The sequence below is a fragment of the Melospiza melodia genome, chromosome 2 (genome assembly GCF_035770615.1).
Source record: "Melospiza melodia melodia isolate bMelMel2 chromosome 2, bMelMel2.pri, whole genome shotgun sequence".
Classification (NCBI taxonomy): domain Eukaryota; kingdom Metazoa; phylum Chordata; class Aves; order Passeriformes; family Passerellidae; genus Melospiza; species Melospiza melodia.
Window position 1 is genome coordinate 18,255,906 of NC_086195.1, and position 21,782 is coordinate 18,277,687.

Below are 21,782 nucleotides of genomic sequence, written 5' to 3' on the forward strand. Positions count from 1 at the left end.
ACAGGTAGAGATAGACACCAGGGAACAAGCAGGCAAAGACAGGAAGAAGAGGAAAGAGGACACAAATAGCACTAAGCTGGTGGCACTCTGAAAACCAAAATGGAACTTACTGAATAGGAATGGGACAGAAATAAAGAACTCTGAAACTTTGATTTACTATGCAAATACAATTTCATTCCTTGATTGCAAATGTCCTCCTGACAAGAACAGTCATCCAGCATGCTTTTCAGAAAGTACTTGGTTCTGGATTGATGTTGTAGGCTGCAGGCACAAAGAAGGATGGAATGGGCTTTCTCTTTCTCCTCCTTCTGGTTCCTTTGACATCCTTAGCAGAGGCAGCACCAGGTAGAAAAGGGCAGCTTGTGTTCAGCCTTCAATAGGATATGGAGGGGCGAAAAGATCTCATAATCTCTGTAGCTGTTCCCACAAGGATGTGAAGGCTGATGCCAGACCCTCAAGGGTCACATTAAGGGGTGCCTTCATGCAGTGTTTGCTTGGTATTGAGGGGCAGAGTCACAGTTTTATTCAGTGGGCTTTGTAATGCAGGCCAGGTGAGTAGGCTGTGACCTCCTGGACACAAAGATTCTGTGATCTTTCTTTTTAGGGGGAGTAAGCCAGCCCCTTTGGTAGCCAAAGCCCAGTGCTCACAGGTGGCATTAACAAGGTTATTTATTGCAAGAAATGACGTTCAGGGCTGTTCATGTAATTCTTTGCAGTTGTTGCTTATTGTGCAAACAACACCCCTCAGTAACATCCAGGGAAGGGGAAACCTTTTGTTGTATGAAAACCAACAAAACCTCTGACTCTGAGTCTGTTTGGCACTGGGTCAAAATCAAACAATATATATATCCCTCACCCTTGAAGCAGTTAACGTTCTGCTTTCCTGATGACAAAGCTTGAATCAGCCCCTTTTCAGTCATCTTAATCCATGTTGCTCCTCCCCTAGAGGACATGCCAAACTCAGGTTGCTCTTATATTATCCTCCCCCCATCTGGTTACCACTTAGAATTGCAGTGTAATTCCTCTCACAGGGAATATAAAATATGAGGAATAGTGAGCTACTGCCCAGGCCTCCCTGCTGCCACTTCTCAAAAGCCTAACTTACTTTGCAAACAGTGGTGGTGGTACTGAGAATCCAGCTCAAGGACTAATTGAGTGAGAAAAACGTTTCCTTTAATGCTGTGGAATTTCAGAAACATTAAAATCTGTTGCCATATACATGTAAAGTGTACTCTAAACTGAAATGACTTACACATTTCACACAGTAGAAGGGAAAAGACAGTTATGACATGTTTCATGTACACACAAAAATGTGGAGATTAAAGTAACCCTAGGGCAGCAATTATGCTCTTTGAAGCATATCTAACTGATAAACTAAAATTCTTATCTGTAGCAAACACTGGTGCCAATCTGAATGTGTTGTTACAATTATATATAATAGTGGTGTCACAGTAATGAAGGGCAGTTAAGTTAGACACATCAGCCAAGTTGCTGGAGTCTATGACTCATTATGTTGTGACTAGAGAACCCTGTGAATATCTTGTATTAATTTTAGTAATTTAGAATTTCTCCACATTAAAAAAAAAAAAAAGAAGAATTTTTTGAGCCCTGATAAAGTCTAATGACCCTTTCAGTAATTTCTGGATTTGCTTAAAAGGCTTATTCAGCTCCTCTGTATTTCAAAGTCTACATGTGTTCAATTGAATGTGAACTCAAGAGCAAGACCTTCAGAAAAAATTGTGACTTTGATGTGTAAGTGAAACAAAATTCAACTCAGTGAAATTATTCTCATTCACACCTCCTTTAATGTACTCAGAATTAAGTCCTCTGTCCTTAAAAGTTAATGTAAGAAAGTGAAAGAAGTCAGCCTCTGAAAAAAAGTATTATTATTGAAAGAAATAAGGCTGTACTTTAAATTTAACCTTCTCATCAGTAACAGCTTCCTGACTGCATTTCTGGGTGCTCACCTGGATATGTGATGTATGTATAACCAGGAATGATTAGCCCTTAAATGAATGAAACAGCCTAAAATTCACAGTGCTCAATGCATGTCTCACCTTCTACTCCTGGGGGACTTTTTGAGTCAGGTTTTACCTTGCTTTTATTTACACATCAGAAGACTGTGCAGAACTGATGATTCTGGTTTTGTACCCTCTTGCCCCATGGAACTCCCAGCTCTGGTGACACTTACTGAAACTGGTGCCCAGGTTTGGGACAAGAGTGGTTCCTTCTTCATGCCAATGAAGATCATATGTCCTTCTAATCTCAAAAGATGAGAAGATAGTCTTAAATTATTTCAGCACCATTTTATACGTCCATTGATATTTGTGACATCCACAGGGGAACAAATTTGATAAATAATCTCTAGGAGACTTGGACATTTCTGGAATACCACCTGGAAAATAATGTAAAATAACCCTGGCCATTTGATATAGTACCAGAAACTTATTTGGAGGCAACTGTATCTCATACACAGAATAACAGAGTTACATTGCCTCTAGTATTTGTTTCACAATGCAGCAGAAATTTTATACAGTGTTTCTGAGTAACATAGGTAGAATTTCTCTTCTGATAGAGGAGTTTTAAACTAATTTCTCACATGCCTTAAACACTGGTATACATCAAGGTCTTAGCATGATGTATGCCTGAAATCCCCAGCCAAAATTACTGCATTTCATTTTATTGGCCAGGGATTGGTTGTTGGCCTATGCACACCCAGTGCAATATCCCTCAGCAGCATCCCTCATTTCAGTCCAGTCTCCATGTCTCCTTGGACTCTGGCTGGAGCAAGTTCTCTGTCACCTGCACCTTCTTCAAAAAACCTACATTGGCTGGAGGGTGGGATTAGTGTAAAGGACACCTGAAGAATAAAAAAATGAGAAGGCAATTTACATTGTCTGATCTAATAGCAATTTCATATAAAATTCTTGAAGTCCCCCAGAACATGAGAATGGAGCAATGGTGAATAAAATGGGCTGATAAAAGCCTCACTGCTGGGTTAGCAGAGTCAAATGGGGAGGTGACATAGTGCATGTTCAAACCCCTGAAGGAGAAGTTGGTCAGGAACTCTTAAATATCAATGTGAGAGTAAACATCTTCATTTCTGGGCTGAAGAACGTCCTTTTGTGGAGTCTCACCCTTTTTGTTTCGCCCTAAGTCTGACTGGGAGGGAGCACAGAAGTGTAAAACTCTCAGTGAGAGGTGATTTAGGAAGCTACTGCCTTATAGGCAATATGGCAACAGCAGGAGGGATGTAACCTGTTCTACTATATCATATGTGATAAACTACCAAGCACCCCATGAATGCACTGAATGCTGGATCTCACCTAACACATCCTTCCACACTTCTGAATTTGGGGTGATTTCAGCTTTCCAGGTCATGGCTGAGCACAAGACTGAGATTCCCAGGTATGAGTTTAACACCAAAAACAAGTGAGGCACATCTCTGCTCCCTTAGTAATTATAATTTTTACCTGTGCAGAGATGTCTTTGTGCTCTGCCTCCTTTTTCTGTGTTGCCTGATGCCATGGAACAACTGAAAAAAAAAAAAAAAAAAAAGGAAACTAGGCTGAAATTATCCTTGGCTAGGGCCAATCAAACTACAGGGAGATTTAAGATCTCTGACCTCTTCTGTTTTCTTCCTTTTTGTGGATGGTTAACATGAACACATGCATTTTAAATTTTCTTCAGTTGTTTTTTAATGAAACCCATCGCTATCACAGCATGGAGAGGCAGCCATTGTAGTGAGTCTGGTTGATGGTGTATGGAAAAACAGAAGAATTGTCAAATATTTAGAGATGTTGTCTACCAACATTGTTCCAAGGTCTGAGGACAGAACTGAAACAAGATAGACTGAAACAAGATCCTTTTACAGACAGACTGAAACAAGATGCTTTTGGTGCTTGGGCAAAATAAAATGTGACAGAGTAAAGAATTCAGTTGTCAGTAGGGTCCTTTAGTGGGATATGTTCTTGGCCTTTGATTTCAATTCAGTGAGGGCTTTTTGTTCTGTAGATACACTGTTCATCAGTCAAAACCTGTATCTTTACAGGAACTCTGAGGTACTACCATAGCAGAAATAAGTATGAATTATAGAGTAGCCTTTGGAAACCTAAAAGAGCAATATGTATCTGAACATACAAAAAGTTTTCTAGAAATGCTTTGTGGGTCCAGGGTCAAGAGACAACCCCAAATCCATTTGAGTCAGTAGGACTCTTTCCAACAACCTTATTAAAGCATTTTAACTCTAACTTAGTGGAGAAATAAAAGTGTACTCTGGTCCTGAGTAAAAGAACTGCTGATTTACAGGAGCAGGAAAAAATTAGTTGCAGATCTCCCTTGCTTAAGCACTTACTGGCAGACTGTCTTGGACAGAGCCATTGCCATGTTATTTTGCAATTAATTACTTATAGTCAGGGTTCATGTCACTGTGGTTTCAGCTCTATTAGAAGACTTTTTTATAGACATCCAATTAGTTGTTATATTTTATCTTAGAAAAAGCAGCTGCATTTGCAAAGGATTTCTGAAGAGATCTTAACAAAATGTACCTGATGGATGTGAAAATAAATCACCAGCTCCTCTTTAAGCAGAAGTCCTTGCGCAGATCAGTATACTAAAAACATGTTTGAACATCCAATATAAGCCACCTGTTTTTAAATTTCATATTGAAAGGGAAGGTTACATTGTTTGTGTATATACATCACACCACACATGAATTATAAATCTATTCAAGTAGTGTGATTTAGACATATGTGAGGAGTAAAATGTGCTCATGGGTGTGGAAAGAAGAGCATGTAATGAGAGGTCAGGATGATCATCTCACATTTCAGTCATGTAAAACATTCTGAAATTGTCACAGATGAATATTTCTTTTCAGACACTGTGCCATATATACCCCAGAAGAGATCTCAAAACCTAAATGTGGTATGTTTATGTCAGCTCTTGTGCGTATTCCTGTCATCTGTGCTAACACAGCACTTACAAACCTCCCTCCACTCTTGCACAGGACTTAAATAAGTTGTTAGGCACTGCTCAAATACACAACAGACTGGCCTCTTTCCCAAACCATCTGTCTAATGTGTGGCCTATATTCATCCATTTTACTTAGGCTTCTCTATCTAGTTTGGAAAGACTGACACATTAGAAGACAAAGGATGGTAGTCATACATAAAGACCAGAATTCCAGACACTTTCTAGGAAATCAGCAACTCTGTTATTATGGGACGAGCATCAAGCTTTTCCTGAGAAGGTGGGTATGCTGCAACAAGGGCTCTTGCCTGCCTGGCCTGCCATTTCTATGGTTTTTTCCAGCTGTACATATCTTATTCATTCAAATGGGGAATGAAAGGAATGCAGAGGTTTTTATTTTTTTCCCATTAAATTAAGCTATTCATTTTTATCCAGGTCTAGAGGAAGGAAAGAGAAGGCTGATTTGAAAATCTAGTGCCCTTGAGAAAGGAGATGAATAAGTATGTTACAGGTTTGGACAGATAGGGAGAGGATGGATTTCAGGGGTTGGAAAGGAGACGAGAGATGACAAATGACAGGAGAGTAAAAAACCTTTGCAGGATTTTTTTATGCCAACAAAGAACAAAAGTAGTCTGTGGGGTTTTGCACAGCACAAATCTGTGAGAGATAAGGTTTGCAATAACACTGAGTGGCTCCAGAAGTTAAATATCAATACATTTTCTTCCTCAGTTCTACCATAACTTGAGCACAGTCCCTAGAGAAAAATTCCTTCATTTGACTTGCGAAGAAGTTTTTTGTCCTGAGCATTTGAGTACAGCTTAAATGAAAGGTTTGAAATAATACAAACCATGATCTGAATTTCAAAAAAAGAAGAAACAAACAAAATCTTATTCTTCTTATGCCAAAGAGCAAGCCCTGTGTCTGCCGCTGATTTCCCAAGCAGTGGAAATGCACCCTGTGAATGCACAGTTCTGCCCTGTGAGGAATCTTATGGGTATCAGGAACTCTTGCACAGGCAAGAAGACTGCACAGCAAATGTAAAGCCCTGAAGTATTTTCTGTAAACCAAGTTTCTGATACAAAGAATCTGTAAAAGCATCCAAAGTAAATTATAGTTGTAGTACTGAAACTGCTGTTCATCTTCCGCTTTGAAATGTCAATGGAAAATGAATCTGAATTCAAATCAAGATTTTGTCAAAAAAATCAAAGAATAAGGATACGTGTTTAATGGCATTTTGCGTTTGGTGATGCAAAGCACAGAGCAAGTTTCCACAGATGGCAATTTTCTAGATAAAAATATTATCATTATAGCATTTTTGACTCAATATAGGATGTTTTTCTTTAAATGTAGCTTTAGATACTATGTAAGGAGACCAAAAGGCATCTGGTATTCTTATTTCCTTAGGTTAGGACAAAAGAACCTGAAAATGAAAAGAACAGGTAGAAAATCATATATTTCAGATGAAGTAAAGTTGGCTAGAAGGGAAGAAGTAAGACATGAGGTCAATGATTTCTACAGTCATAGTTTGAACCTTGAAATGTTATTTTCTGGGACTTTTTGCCAACTTCACAAAACAGCACCTCACTTGCCTGTGTCTTCTCCAAATATGTGAAACTGACAAAAAAAAGAGAAACAATAAATCCCTAACACTTAGAGGAGAATGGCTTGATTGAACTAAAGTGTGTCAGGGGAGGCTAAGGAGCACTCTGCCTGTCAGAGAAAAGTTCTGCTTCTGTGTGCCCCCCAAATTGCCTTTTATGGGGGGAAACCTTTATAATTATTTTTCAAATTCCTTTCTTTCCATGCCAAGTCCCCGTTGCCATTTGGGTGGCTGGCAGCTCAGTGCCTCTCATTGTCCACGTGCTCTGTCATGAGGCACTTGTGAGTGAACAGCAGGCCTTTCTGCAGTTACAAAGTGTTGTTTCATCCAGCAATTCATAGCAATTTATATCATAAACACACAACTTTGCTCTGCCCTGTTCCCTCTTCTCTCTCCCAAAAGGTCCCCAGAAAGCTGGTGGGGAATAGAACAAGCTGCCAGTTAGGGACAGGAGAGCCAAAGCAAAGGTTTTTTCAGATACCCTGGAAGATGACACATGCTCATGCAAATATTATCTGTACAGATATCACTAGCTGAAGATGTATTACAGTAGAGAAAAAAAGAAAGATAAATTTAATTTTGCAACCAGCTGTATGATTGCCAGTAGCACTCTCTGTGTCTGAAAAAAATACTGGGAGTAGGATCCAGCTGTCCATGTATGTGTTTGAGAAACCCTAGAGAACCCCAGGTGAGCTACTCCTGCCCTTCTAGGGAACAATGGGCCTTCCTAGGTCCTGTGACAAACCTGCCAGCCCATGCAGGTGTGTCACACATCTCACATGGCACCAGGTCTTGTTTGTCTCTTGACTCCTCTCATGGTCCACATCCAGCAAGGAACACAGCGCCTGATCTAGATATCCAAAGGCACCAAAGATGTTCCAGGGTATCACAGGAAGGTAGGTATGAGTCTAATGGAGACTCACACAAAAAGAATTGATCCTCATATCTCCATTAGTCTCATACATAGGCTCTCTGTTCAGACTGCCCCTTTGCCTTGCTCTACCAAGGAACTATTGGATCTGTTCCCTTGTGGGTGCAGTTAGCCATAAGGATCACTAATTTAGCCCATGGTATCTTGTGTTTTGTTCCTAAGCTCAATTCAGAGAAAAACAAAGGACTGTGGGCAGATAAAGTGTCCTGATGGCAGCTCATAGCTGTTTCCAGTCTTCCTCCAGGCTTACCCTTCCTCAGTCCACCACCCTGTATGAACTGACACAGTGGTCTTGCATAATCTGCAGAAACAAAGCAATTCACAGCTCTGCCTCCAGGACTGTGCTCCCCCACTGTCAGCACTGATTTAGCTCAGGTCTGCCTTGGTGCAGATGTGAATTGGATGTGAGGCTTCTTACACTCATCCATATAAGCAGGACTCAGCAACCTGTTGAGGTTGCTGGGAGAGTGTCTTCCTAAATTTATTACACTTCTGTAAGAGCACACTAAGCAGCAGATTTTTTTTTAAATGAAATTACACAGGAAGCTTATTCCTAATTTACCATAGAAAAGTTAGTGGAGGAGAAGGAAGAGAAATTTGGGAACTGAAAAATTTTAAGATATAGTCTATATATGTCTTGAAGTATCTCATATAAAAAGGATTGTTTGGGAAGAAACTTAGGATTTTGCCTTATTCACAAAAGAATAGTTTTTCCAAAATATTTCAAAGAAGAAATATTAGCAGTGAAGGAAGAAAGTCCCTTGGCAAAGCTGCATTTGTTGTTGTGCATTTGTTTTTGTTGTTTTTAGAAATCTCTTTTTATTAAACAGTAATACAGTCTTCTCTACAACAGTCTTACTAGAGAACACTTCAAGCAAATGATCAACCATGAGCATAAGAAATATTTCATGGGACATGACATGTTTAAAATAGTGGACTACCTCTCTTCTGGCAAATTAGGCAGAGACCAGGAAGATTCCTGTAAAGAGTTGTGTAACTCTTTACAGTAAAATTATTGTACATGTACATTGATGGCTCATGATCAACCTACCCTTCACCAGTTCCCCAGATCCATTCTCTGGAAAGTTGCACTGCAGCTGATCAGCCCCCAGCATGTTCTGGTGCCTGGGGTAGTTTTTTGCCATTTGTCTTTGTTGAACTTCAGGAGATTCCTCACTGGCCAGCATTCCAGCCTGTCAAGGCTGAATCTGCTGCAGTGCAAACTCCTCCCAGTTTTGCAACATTTGCAAACTTTGTGAGATGCACTCTGTCCCCTCAGGTCATTAATGAAGTTACTAAACAGTATTTTTCCCAATGTTGACCCCTGAGAGGCACCAATAGTGACTGGGCACTGCTTGGACTTAGTGCTGCTGATCAGAAACCTCTGAGTCTAGTCTCTGCTTCATTAATTTCCACCATAAGAATGGTATGGGGAACAGTGTTAAAAGCTTCTAAAATCAAGATAAACATCCACTGTTCTCCTCTTGTCCATCAAGCTAGTCAGGTTGTCAGAGAAGTCTACCAGCTTGGTCAGGAGGGATTTTGTGTTCACAAAGGCCAACTAGCTAAAGGCCTTCTGGACCTTCCCCCTTTTGGGAATAGTTTCAGAGTTTACCTACCATTGCAATTGTCACAGAATGGAGCGGTTCTGTATTTAGCAACGCTGCCTGAAAGAAGGGGATCAGTGAAATAAGGGTCAGAAACCCATTTTGCTCTGTAGCATCACAACTACTATGGAGTTTTGGGGGTTCAAGAATAGGCTGTTTACAGACCCCTTGATTCAGCAAAGCCAATCCTCAGTCTCAGGATTTCTGCTGATCAGAGTGACTCCGAGATATGTACAAGTCTCTTTTTCCCAGCCTGGCAGTCGAAGAAGGAGTCAGGATTCTTCTGTTCTCATTCTCAAGGTTATTTATTATTTCTTATCTATAACATTCTTTCTCTGGCCTGCTGGGGTTTGTTCAGCAGGTCAGACAGAGGCACACTGACTGCCCTTGGAGGTGGTGTTGTCTTTTATAGTAAAAACTATGTGTACATTATTTACCATAACTTCTCAATACCTATCACCTATGTTAGACAGTGAGTTTCTACCTTAAACCAATCCAAAAGTGCCACCGTCACAGCAGAAGATGGAGGCCAAGAAGAAGAAGGAGAAAGACTGGACACTCCCAGATTCCTCCATCTTGGGACCCCGAGGCCCCATTCTAAAACCTCCAAAATTCTGCTTTTCATCCTGTGATAAACTAACTGTTATTCTATTTAAGCTCTCTTGACTTGTAATTCTTCATATAAAAGTGGTTATTTGCTACATGGGTTAAAATCAAAGTCACAGGTGCCTTGGGCTCGGTGCCAAGGTCTCTGAGCAGGGGCTCGAGCCATCCAGGACAGCCAGAGAGATGTCCTGAGTTTTGACACCTCGGCACTTGTGACAGCATTAGATGTTTTCTGCTGTAAAACAGTCAAGTGGAACCTGAAAGGTAGCTATAAAACCTTGCAGGAGTGGTGCTTCTGAGCTTCTTTGTGCATGGTGGGGTATACCAGCAGTCAGAGTGCCTTTAATGTGACAACTTGTGGAAGCCAAGGCAAGCAGAGAGGTGGTGGTTGGTGCTCCCACAGCCAAGGAGCAACACAAGGAATGCAGCAGCGCTTGCTAGGCAGGCTTCTTGCTATGCACAGGAAGAGTGGACACCAGAGTGCCCTCATGGTTTCTGTAGCTGACTCTGAATAACTTTTAATGATATGGATGCTCAGTTTCCTCATCTGAGGTATGGTGCAGACTGCAGGGAGGCAGACATGCCTTCAGCTGAGCAGGGTGTGATTTTCAATGTTGAAATGGGCAGGAGTAAACAGTGTGAGCTGGGCCTCGTGTGGGTAACACAGGAACAAGGATACACAGCTTCCTGCTGTTGAGTTTGTTTTTAAACAGAGAAAGAGCTCTGATGATTTAATCCATCATGTCAAAAGTCTTCAGAGTCAATACAGAAAGAATAGTAATTTAAATCTGTCACTGACAACTGCCCATTTTCAGCTTTAGCCAACAGTGCAGCTTAGAAAAGAAAAGGAAACTATACTGACATGAAAGGAGATTTCTTCTGTAAATTCCTGTAACCACCTGCCTCTCACAAGAAAGGACTAATATTTGTTTCCAGACATCACCACTCCAGTGACTAATGTAGATTTAATTTTATTGTTTTCTTTAATAGCAAGTGGTTGTATTTTCCATGCCATAATAATGTTATTAGAGTTTATTCAATAACAGAAAAACAAAATTGACCAGCTTGGAAGAGTTTCTAGGTCTAATTGGCTTGAATTTGCTGACAGAAGAGTCTTTAGTAACCTGCCACTTTCAGTGGGTAAAAGCCGAGCTGTTGACTGAGGTATGTGTGTTCAGCAGTCAGCTCCTGACCACAAGGATTGCAGCCAGAGCTAATAATTAGCTGGATACAGTCAGCAAAAGCCATCAGTGCTGCTGTGTAGGCACCAGCAGTGTCTAACTGCCCAAGTGTGTGCTCAGGATGTGCTCAGTATTTCCCACATCAGCTTCCTGCCCACCACCCCTCCAGGAGGCTGGAGCTGGCTCAGATGTGATCATCTGCAGCCACAGCAGGGCTGAGAGCACAACCTGGCACAGCATTTGCCAGCCAGCCCAGCAAGGGTTGAGCACTAGCACTCCATAAAAACATTTGAATACAGTGGTAAATGTTTGTGAAGACAGTAAAGACCTTTGTTTCAAAACTTTCTTAGAGATATCAATCAAGAAATATTGCCAGCAGTGCTGGGAGCCACAGAACCTTCCTTCTGCTCTGGGTGCTCTGATGGTCTCTTCAAGACCTCTGTTTCCACATGTGTGAAGGAGGAATGGAATTTACTGCCACAAAGCAGTTTTTGTGTAACTTGATTCCCTTGAGAGCTGTGAGCTCTGGACGTGCCTTGTGAAATCACTGCAGAAATACAGATTTGTTTCTGTAGAATATCTGAATGGTCAAGCAGGAAGGTATTATCTGTTTCTAGTCTGAATGTGAAGAAAAAGAGAGTGTTACCCAACAGCAAATACTGATTTAGCAGCAGGCAGCAGTGTCAAAAATTTGGCAGATGAGTGTAATGAAACCAGTAGTATGTTACCCAAATGTGTAGAGAACTAGATCATGGTAGAAAATAAACCCCTCACTGGCAATTTGATTCTTCAAGACCACATTTTTGCATATGTACTCTTCTAGTTGTATGACCCAAAATTATTTTCCTGCAGAGAAGATTTGTAGGGAGCAGGGCTTACTTTCATGCTTTTTCTACTTCTGCGATTCATAACACAGTTTAAGCAGATTTTTCTTACTGAGTTTCCTCTGCCCCAACAACAAAGGCAGACATGCAGGGCATGTTCAGGACTGGTAGTACTGGGTGCCAAAGTGAAGTGGTGCAACATTTACAAGGTATATATTTATATTTGGCAAAATATTTCAGACAACTTACATTAGGCATCCTTGTTACCTTACTGTCCTTCAAAGCAAGGAAGAGCTTTTACAGAGTAAGGTATAAACCCTAGATGCAAGCTCAGGAATATGTTATCTCTCTTGCTATTTTTAGATGACTCAGGGATGTCCCTGTCAAGTCAAAATCTTGATTGTGGAATCCTCTTGAGGGGGAAAACACAAACTGAAGACATATTAACCAGACAAATTTCATGTTATAGAAATAGAAACAAAGACGTTTCTCAGTATGAGGTGTGTGAGTTCTCATCACATTCTGGGTTCTCAGTCTTGTCCACATTAGCCTTTTCTATTTTCAGATTGTTTCTGAAAACAGAGCTTTTACAGGGCTTTAAGTTGTGTCCTCAGTCTGCAGATGGCATCCTTAATACAGCTCTAAAGGTACTGAGTGTAAGCTGGACTAGACAAGTCTGAAAGAACTGAAAACAGAAAAAGGAGCACAGTTTTATGTAAAAATCTAGAAACATCTTCTGGCCTTCATGGATATGCAGTTCTGTGCTCTTGGAGTAAATTGTTCCAGCCGTGCTGAAACCTGGAAAAAGTTTTATACAGTGTTTCACAAATAATTTATGCATCAAACTTACCTTATAATGACAACAGAATTATATAGTTTCAACTTTCATTGTGAAAATATAATAGAATTCTGCAGAGATGCATATGCTACCATGTGAAAATATCCCTAATGCTGTCCTGGAGGTGCAGTGAAGCATGCACATATCCATACTGTGTGCACATAAAGATTATTGGCTGTAAGAAGTATTTTAGTTCCTCTAGGACTGACATATGTCTGATTTTTATTTTATTTTTTTTTTTTTAATGCAAGATGTAATATGCTGCTCCAGCAGGATGTGCACTAGAACTTGCAAACCTCCCTAGGTCCTGGCAGGTAATACAGGAGTAACGTGAGCTCACACACACAAGGTGGTGCTGCTGGGCTGGCACAGTGAAGGTTCTGCTGCTCCACTCACAGACCATTCTGTGGCAGAAAATCCCACCCTGGGAAATCCTTCTTTGATTCCCCACTTTCGGAATACTCCACCCTTCACATGTCAGCTGGCCAGGAAATAGTGGTCTTGTTTCACAGAGATAGTGCAAGTCTGGCTTTTGTCTTCAGTTTTTCAGTATTTTTGGCATTATTTTAATCATGTCCTAGACACCTGTTTCAGTGGACTACAAATACCACACAGATCTTTCAACAAAACCTGGGTCAGAATGACATAAGGTAAAATTTCAAAGTGCCTATGTGAATCTTACAAGGTGTAGGATGTATACCAAAGGTCCAAACATCTTTTTTCTTAAATAATTGAGATGTAAATTCCTAAGCCATCTAGATACCTTTGCAAATGTTATAGTCTCTAATTTAACTTCATGGGATCAAAACAGAAGACACCTTAAACCACTTTATCTCTTGAGGATGGAATTCACACCTGTGTTTTTAATAAGCAGTTACATAATACACACTGAGATTTACATAAAATAAAAGACTGAACAAGCACATTTATTTGATACAAAGTATTAATACAAGCAAATATGGAAATGTAGGGTCTCACAATACAAACATTTGTGGAAATCTTTTATATATGGGTATGCTGAATTCTTTAAGTAGTATCGTTTCATGCCAAATGAATTACTTGCCATAAATTTTCAGATGCTGAGAGTTGAGTTCTGTAGGATTTTGCTGATGTGAGCTGAAATAATTCAGGAGTTTCTTAAGGCTTACAGTAATACAAATAAGATAGCCAAATTGTTTTGTTTGCCATTAAAATTAAATGAAATCTTGAATTAGAATAGCAATGAACATGTGAAGAATGGCTCCTTACCTGAAGGAGAATTCTCTGCAAAATTTGAAGTACAGAGGGAATCTTGAAATATGAATTGTGTGTTCTAAAGTGTAGGTTTTCTGACATGATTTCCTCTAGACTGTCTGTACTGGCTCCATTGCTGAGCAGCCAGTCTGCCAAGAGCACCCTTTAGGTAACCTAAGGATAGCTAATGTTGCGATTATCACAAAGTAAATAAAGTTTGCCTAACCATCAAATGGAGGCAGGTTACTTATTGTTCTTTGACGACACAAAAGTTGCTGTACTCACAGGATGGTTGCATACACTGGCAAACCTAAATTGGCATTGCTTTGCTAGAGAAAAAGCTCTGTGCTGCCTGTCATCAGCTCAACACAACTTGTTTGAACATTTTATCACAAGAGCTCTCTTCTTTAATTAGCACAGTGTGGCAGGGCAGGACATTTGCTGTGATTGTGAAGAGAGCCTCCCCTCTTTCTAAAGGTTTTAGCATGAGTGGTCAATTTGTGATCACCGTAATGGTGGCATAAAAATCTGCAATAATTCTTTGGTGTCACCAGGATTCTTTAGGTAAACCACTGTTCCTATTCCTAACTCACATTCCTGAGTTAGGATTAGATCAAAATCTGGATCCTAGCAACTGCATCTCAAATTTTGGTTGGCTGATCACTCAAAATATATTTCCCTCCTTCACTGTTTCTCTCCAAAACCAGATTCTCCCTGTGACAATTGTCACTTTATAATTAGAAAGACAAAAATTCCTGCTTCTTTATTTAAGCAGCACTCTCTTGCTTTTTGAACTACATTTATATCTTACAGAGATATTCCCTAGTAACTTACTTGCTTCTCTGAATAGTGTCTGCCTTTTAATTTGTTGTGTTTCAACACTGTGTGGGTTTTTGTGTTGAGTGCTAAGTTCCCTATTGATTCTCACTTTGAAATATTAGCACCTCCTTTTTATTTTCAAAGCAAAGAAATAGCAACAATTAAATATTTCTCTTTATTTCCCCCAGCCTGTGCATTTTTCCACTGTCATTGGGCTTTTTAACTACAACTCCTACTGTAAATTTCCGTTGTAAATCCAAACATGTACTGTAGATGGAGCTTTAAGGTTTTTTCAAGAAGAAATCCATTCACTCAGCCACAGAGATGCCCCAGTGATAGAAGGAGGGCGAGACTCACAAAAGAGGAGTGAGGGAGTCGGGTGATGCCAGGTATGATTTGATTTGGATTTGTACTCTGAATTTTCCTCTAACAGGGTAGCACAGAAAACACAGACTCAAAAAATCTTGTCTTTATCCTCTCTGTAATCCTCAGAAAATAATGAAGGATTGATTGGAGGTCCCCTTAGAGCAGGGAACCAAAGTATATCCCACAGAAAAGTGAGAGAAATTTTCAGCTGGTGTGTTGAAAGGAACAACACAACCATCACAAAGCAGAATTATAATGTAATAAGTGAAAAAGATTCCTTCAAGCCACAGTCTATGTGAAAGTGAAAGGTCAATGGCAAATTCTAATTAACATAATATTTTAAATGGGATTAGTCCTAACCATATGTACCAGCAGCAGATGCAGTCTTGCAAAAGGGAAACTGAAATGGGCAAGAGGTTAATTATGTAGGTAGACATCACAGAACCACTTTTAGCAATAGCCAGAAAAAAAAACCAGCTGTGAAAGAGTAAAATTCTCATATTCATTTAAAAGTAGATTTTTCTTCCAATTTCTCCCTGTTCAGTTGGAAAATCCAGAGAATCAGGAGCTGCTGTGTTCTGGGTGAGTGACAGTGATCCAGGCTACCATAGCTGGTTTTCCTCTGTCTGTATTTCCCTTCCCTCCCTACCCCACACACACCCACCCCACTTACCCTGTAGCTAACACTCTTGCCCTGTGATGTGTAGGAAATAAGTACACCTACAAACCAAGAAAATTTGATTTAATCTAGGAGGTGATTTTATGCTGAGCACTACTGCTGAACTGGTACTCTAGGACAGACAGAGACACCCAGGGCTAAGGGAGGGCTGTATCTTGCTCATCTTTAAGATGTGACTGAACATACTTTGAAAGCCCAGTCTTGGAGGAACAGAGATGAGGACATTAAGCCCTGAACTGAAATGTCACCCAAAGCAAATGAAAACTGAGTAAGACTTTGCTCTTTTTGCCTTTTACAAGTGTCTTTGCATACACTAGAAAAACTGGATTCAGGCTCAACTTCACCCTTGGGCAGCTCACATCTATATCTCTTATCCTCAAAGGAGCAGATAGTCTGAGGCTGTTTGGTGGTGAGTGCATCCAGCCTCTCTCCTGTTGTATCACACTGCAGCTCACCTGGGTTAGAGAAAGGCAAAATATGTCTGTACTGTAGTGATGCAGGGTCTGACTGAGGTCCCTGCAGCCAGAGCTCCATGAACTGCCCATGGATTTTTATTAGCCATCATGCTGCACCAGCCCAGACACCAGAAACCAGTGCTCCAGCAGAACCTTGTCACAGATCAGAGCACAAGAGATGCTTGTGTTCATGGAGCTGGGCTCTTGCAGCCCATTTCTGTAGCAGAACACTTGGCCTTGCCCTCTGCTGTCGCAGACATCTTTTCATTAAAATTCCTTTCCTTAGGATTTTATGTCCTGAGAAGCTGAGAGGCTTCTGGAACAAAATGTAAACAATGGTTATCTGCTGCTGTGGAATGCAACAGGTGCATCTGTGATTGGCCCATCTTGGATGTTTACAATTAATGGCCATCACAGCCCAGTTAGCTTGGACTCTCTGTCCGAGACAGAGACGTTTATTATTCATTCCATTCTATTCTTAGCTTAGCCAGCCTTCTGAGATGAAACTTTTCCTTCTATTGTTTTTAGTATAGTTTTAATGTAATATATATCATAAAATAATAAATCAAGCCTTCTGAACATGGAGTCAATAGTCTTGTCTCTTCCCTCACCTGAAAACCCCTGTGAACACCGTCACATTCTGCTTTTACAGCAGCATGCCTGGCACCCCTGTCAGATGACCTGACTTTTACTCCCAGCTCACATTGAAGTGATCCAAACCCCTGTAAGGAATGCTGCAGTCAGCTGGAGTATATAAATTTAGCTTCCATCTATCTACATTATTAATAGACATTTTAATAAATTGCTGGAGCCAACTGGAGCAAGACCATCAGGTGAACAGGCTGTCTAAAACAGTATCTCATCCCTACCTGTGCCTTCTGTTGGGGTGCATGTATCTATTTATGTCTGTAACATGCTGGTACCACTAATTAACCCTCCATAAACTATTTATAGGTGTTCCTTTCATATAGAAGTGCCATCTGAAATGCAAACACATTTTTATCACCCTCAACCACACTCCTGGCATGCAATAGCCCATGCCTTAAAGTTTAGATTGACAGCAGGTCTCTTTGTCAGCACACCAGGGCATGAACCCCCCCTTTCTTTCAAGATTATTCAAGTCACTCAGAGGGAAGTTTTCAAACCAACTCCATGGGGCTGAGAATCAAAGTGGTAATTTCTGTGTGCAGTAGGAACATTCATTAAATGTGTCAGTGCATAATGAAATTAAGATGTCAGTGAGAGCACTGTGTTAGGGAAAGAATCTGTATAAGTCAGCCAATGCATTATTCTAAAGGCACTTTCATCTGGAAAACCCCTACTCTTCTCAGGTTTTGTAATATCATTAATGGTACCTACTGCAGCTTTATTTGCAGTTAACACAACTCTTTTAGCTCCTACTCTGCAGAAGCAGAAAAAATGATAAATTAGATGTCTCTCTTTCTTACTGTTAAATGTGGTCGCTATTTTATTGTTACCTGTAGAATCTATGATGAAAATATATATTTTCCTCAGTGTCCAAATGAGATGTGAGATCAACTTATTTCTTTCTGTTAGATGTAAACACTGTGTAGTATCTTACCAATTACCCCCTTTAAATCACCCTCATCTTCTGAAATCCTCTTTATTCAGATTACTGCACAAGCATGACAGAAAATACAATAAAGTAATTCTGAAATCCTTCTTTGATCTGCTTTCAAAGCCAGATTGCTGTAAGTTAGCTCCAAATTGATTTCAGAAGTTAATCATCAAATAGGCAAACAACATCAGTCAATACCACGTATTAGAAAAACTTCCCAATCTGATGGTTAAAAAAGATTAAAAGTTCAGAAACACTCTCATTTCTTTAATATTTGACATTATGAATCACAAATCACAATTAAAAATAAACTATAAATCCTGCTTTTTCACTATAAATAGGAAAGTTTATAACAAGAACTTTAGGTCAGGGTTTGCACAATGCTGAGTACACACCAGAAGGCTGCCAGTTCACTCTAAAAATGCTGCTTCTGGTTCTGATTTTTGTTTCTCTTCTGCAGTGCTAACTAAACAAATTCAACTTTTCATCTTCATGGCACACACAACCAGACAGCTTTTTAGCATTACCTGGTTAGTTGTCCAAAAGGCAACTATTATCAGATAATTTTGTACCAGCTTTGAGAGGGCTTTTTAGATGTTTGGCTAATGCTTATTTGTATGAGTGGATTTTGTGATCCTGTCATTTTTTAGTATACCAGTAGCATCTGCAGCTGCATCATTATTTGAAAAAAAAATGCAACTCAAACAATGAAGTCTTACCTTAGCAACAACAGATTGTGTAATGCAACATAATGTAAAGCAAATGAGATGTCAGACACTCCATCCAGCCACCATTGTACCAATGAACTCAGAACTTTAGGCACTAGTCAAAATTTTGGCATGCATCTGTGAGACTATTTCTCTGGCTCAATTTTAAATAAGATAAGGGTTTTCCCTTCTGCTTGTGGCCTGTGTTTTGTTATCTGCCTAGCTGATAGACCAAACCTGCTCTCTTTAAAGTGTACAGAGTTCCTCCCTCCAAGGTCATGGTCTAACAAAATGACATTTGCATTACCATGATATCATGTGGAATGATGTACTTCAGATGACGCAATAAGAGGAGAAATAGAAAGGAATTGTATGTAAGTATCACACCCCAAATGCAGACTGACTCTGTGGTGCTTCACACGTCTGGTTCTTCATAAGAAAACCAGGAAGGAGCTCCATCATGACTCCACATATTTCAAAATGTTTTATGTCAATGCAGTGTGTTCACTGCAAGTTCTTACACGTGATCCAGCACATGGCAAAGCTCAGCACTGCAGTGCCTGGCACTGCCTATCCAGCTCCACACAGGGTCCTCAGCCCTGCACTGTGTGCCCAAAGTCGACACAATCAAACACCCCAACCCATGGGTTTATCTGGTGTCTCACAAGAAGGATTTATCTTAGATAGAAGCAAATGGAATAAATGAGAAAACTGGTTGAAACAAGAAAAGTGGCAAGGAGGAATGTAGCTCCCAGGGCTCACAGCCCTACTACAGAGACTTGTGACTTTGCAACCCAAGACAATCTGTACATTATGCAGCCCTGGTCACAAAACACAGCTGAGAGATGGAAATTTTACAGCATTAACCAAAGATGTGGGGATACAGCTGGAGCTCTGCAAGATAACATACAGGATCAGAACCTCACTCTCATCCATAAGTGACACCAGGGTTTCCTGGCTGCAATTTTACTAATGAATAAAATTATCTAAAGCTTGGCATAGCACAGCTCTAGAGCTCACACCTACACTCTCCACCTTTCCAAAGAGAGGGTTGCTGCCAGAATCCAAAATGTGCACGGATAAGGTCCTTGGAAAGCCACCTCCCTTTCCCTGTCTAGTTTGTCAACATAGCTCTAGTCCAAGTGAGCAGGCATTCAGGAAAATCCAGTCCAAGGTTGACCCTGCTAATGCTAATCTGCTGCTGTGGAAAAGGTGACCTCTAGTCTGAGTCAGAGAAAAGGACTACAGAGCCCAGAGCCTGGCTGCTGGAAACCTCACGTGGAAGATGAGGTTTATAGCCTCTCACTCCTTTACGGATTAAATTAGTAAGACGTGAATATTAAATGTGATTAGTGCACAATAAATATTTATCTCTGCTGGGGCTGAGCCCCAGATCTCACCTTTCATAGGTGGGCACTCTGACTGCTCTTACTTAATGTCTTGTTAATAATAGAGAAGAGACAGGACACAGACAATTCCATGCATTAAATATGCAAGCTCTAAATAGGGCTGCTGAATATAAACACTAATTATTTTTGAGGTACCTGGAAATGAAAGTTTAAGTCACCTGAATAAGAGAGTGGGCATTAGTAGAATTTACTACTGCAGTTTGTGTAACATATTGGTTAAGAACCACTCTTGGGCCACAATGAAGTCATTAAAATATTGGCATGACCTCTAAAATACAGCTTCAACATTTCAAGAGATTAATGCAGTATTTTTATGAGTTCTTTATGTATATGTCACACATTCCTTTCTCATCCTTGTCATTGCTAACATGTTAGCTAAATAAACTCACTTTCCAGTAGGAATGTTCATTCTTGTCAATATATTTTTGCAGGCTCAAAAAAGCTCTTGTTTATGCCCAAATAACTTACTCCAGATGAAGGAAAAGCCACAAAACATCTAAAAAGCTAGAGTCATATCTCCAAGAGAAACTGTTTGTTTTATCTACATGTTAATGATTTAGCACAGCCAAACAGTGCTCAGATGGCTTCAGACCTAGAAAACATAAAGGTGCAGAACACAGAAAAACAAATGTTTCTTAGCACACACACATATGGCACATTTGCCAATCTCTAAATTTCATTGCAGTGATTTACAGAGCAAGAAGTAACTGTATGTCTTCTTTATAGTTTCCTATCTTTAATATAGATCTCTACTACAACAGCTTTTCCCAAAAGTAGCTTTCCAGTGGGATGTGCAGAGCTTGGATAATAATTCATCTGCTTTTTACTGCATATGCAGCTTGGTGTCAGAGCTTACAATGGGATTTGATTTCCAGCAAGGTAATGCCTTGCTGATGAGCAGTAACACCTCCCTTGCAGCACAGACAGGTCACAGGGCTGTGGGTGACTTGCTGCACAGCTGAGAAAGGATTTCCTTTCAAATAAAACCTGCCACCCCACTGCTCAGTGGGAAGGAGAGGCCCTGCTTCTTTTTTTTTTTTTTTTTTTTTTTTTTTTTTTTTTTTTTTTTTTGAAAGGAAGGAAGCTTCTTGTCCTGCATTTTTCTGGAGAAAGGGAGGCATTGTCTCTGCTTTCCCCTGTAACAGGAGGTCAGTCTGTGCTGCCTTGGCTATGGTTTGGAGCAGGCTGGGAGCAATTTCTTTGTCCTTGTGTGTCTTGCTGTGGTCCGGGTTTCCAAAAGAAAAATAATTGAGCACACAATGCAATTGCTCCTATGTGGGATCCTATGAAATGGTGTTTCAGGACCCAGTAATGGAAAAAAGTTTCAAAATCTACTCTTCCAGCGTACTTAATAGAATAAGCTTTCCTTGACTGGCCAGAACCAAGAGGACTGGTTTTATTCTCCATCCTATAAGTGTTCATTGCCTTCACTGTCTGCAACTTCACTCTTGCAGGTCAAGAGTCCAGTTACAACCTCATGGAAAACAAGGAAATTTTTACCTCTCACTCCAGTATGTGCTGTGGGTCCCAAATAATTTTGAGCTCTATTTCACAAGCTTTGTGCTCTTGTGTTGCAGCAATGTTTCCCAGTAAATATTTGGCTGAACTTTCTGAGCCTATGAGCATTCAACAGCCGCTTTTTTGGAAGCTTTTGCTTTGTCTTTAAACACAGAGTGAGGACCCTAGTTTTTAAGTCTATCACTGCCAACACATGGTGTTTTCAACACACCACTCCTGCCATGGCTTCTATCTGATGTCCACTGTCTGACTGATAATATTAGTCATTCTCATGTTAATAACATAATGCCCCTGAATCCTTGTTTCAATTACAAATTGGGATTTTATTCTTTTTCATTTGACTTTTAAAAGCAGAGTGGTTGGGAAGACGTCTGTGTAAATATTTGTCATTTCAGCCACCAGTTTAGGGACATGATAATATCTGTTAAATTACATCATCATCATCGTTATTATTATTGTTAT

General features: G+C 40.1%; 1 long non-coding RNA gene across 2 annotated transcripts; it reads right to left on the minus strand.

Annotated features, from left to right (window-relative positions):
* Positions 1-2,191: 2,191 nt before the first annotated feature.
* LOC134415076 (uncharacterized) lies at positions 2,192-8,707 on the minus strand. 2 transcript variants are annotated; one of them, XR_010026919.1, is made up of 3 exons: positions 8,551-8,707; positions 3,474-3,535; positions 2,192-2,259 (listed from the first exon to the last, which is right to left on the minus strand). It is a non-coding gene; the product is annotated as an uncharacterized LOC134415076 (long non-coding RNA). The 2 variants fall into 2 exon arrangements; XR_010026918.1 differs by lacking the exon at positions 2,192-2,259 and adding an exon at positions 2,377-2,395 and having other exon boundaries at positions 8,551-8,701.
* Between the last annotated feature and the right edge of the window lie 13,075 nt (positions 8,708-21,782).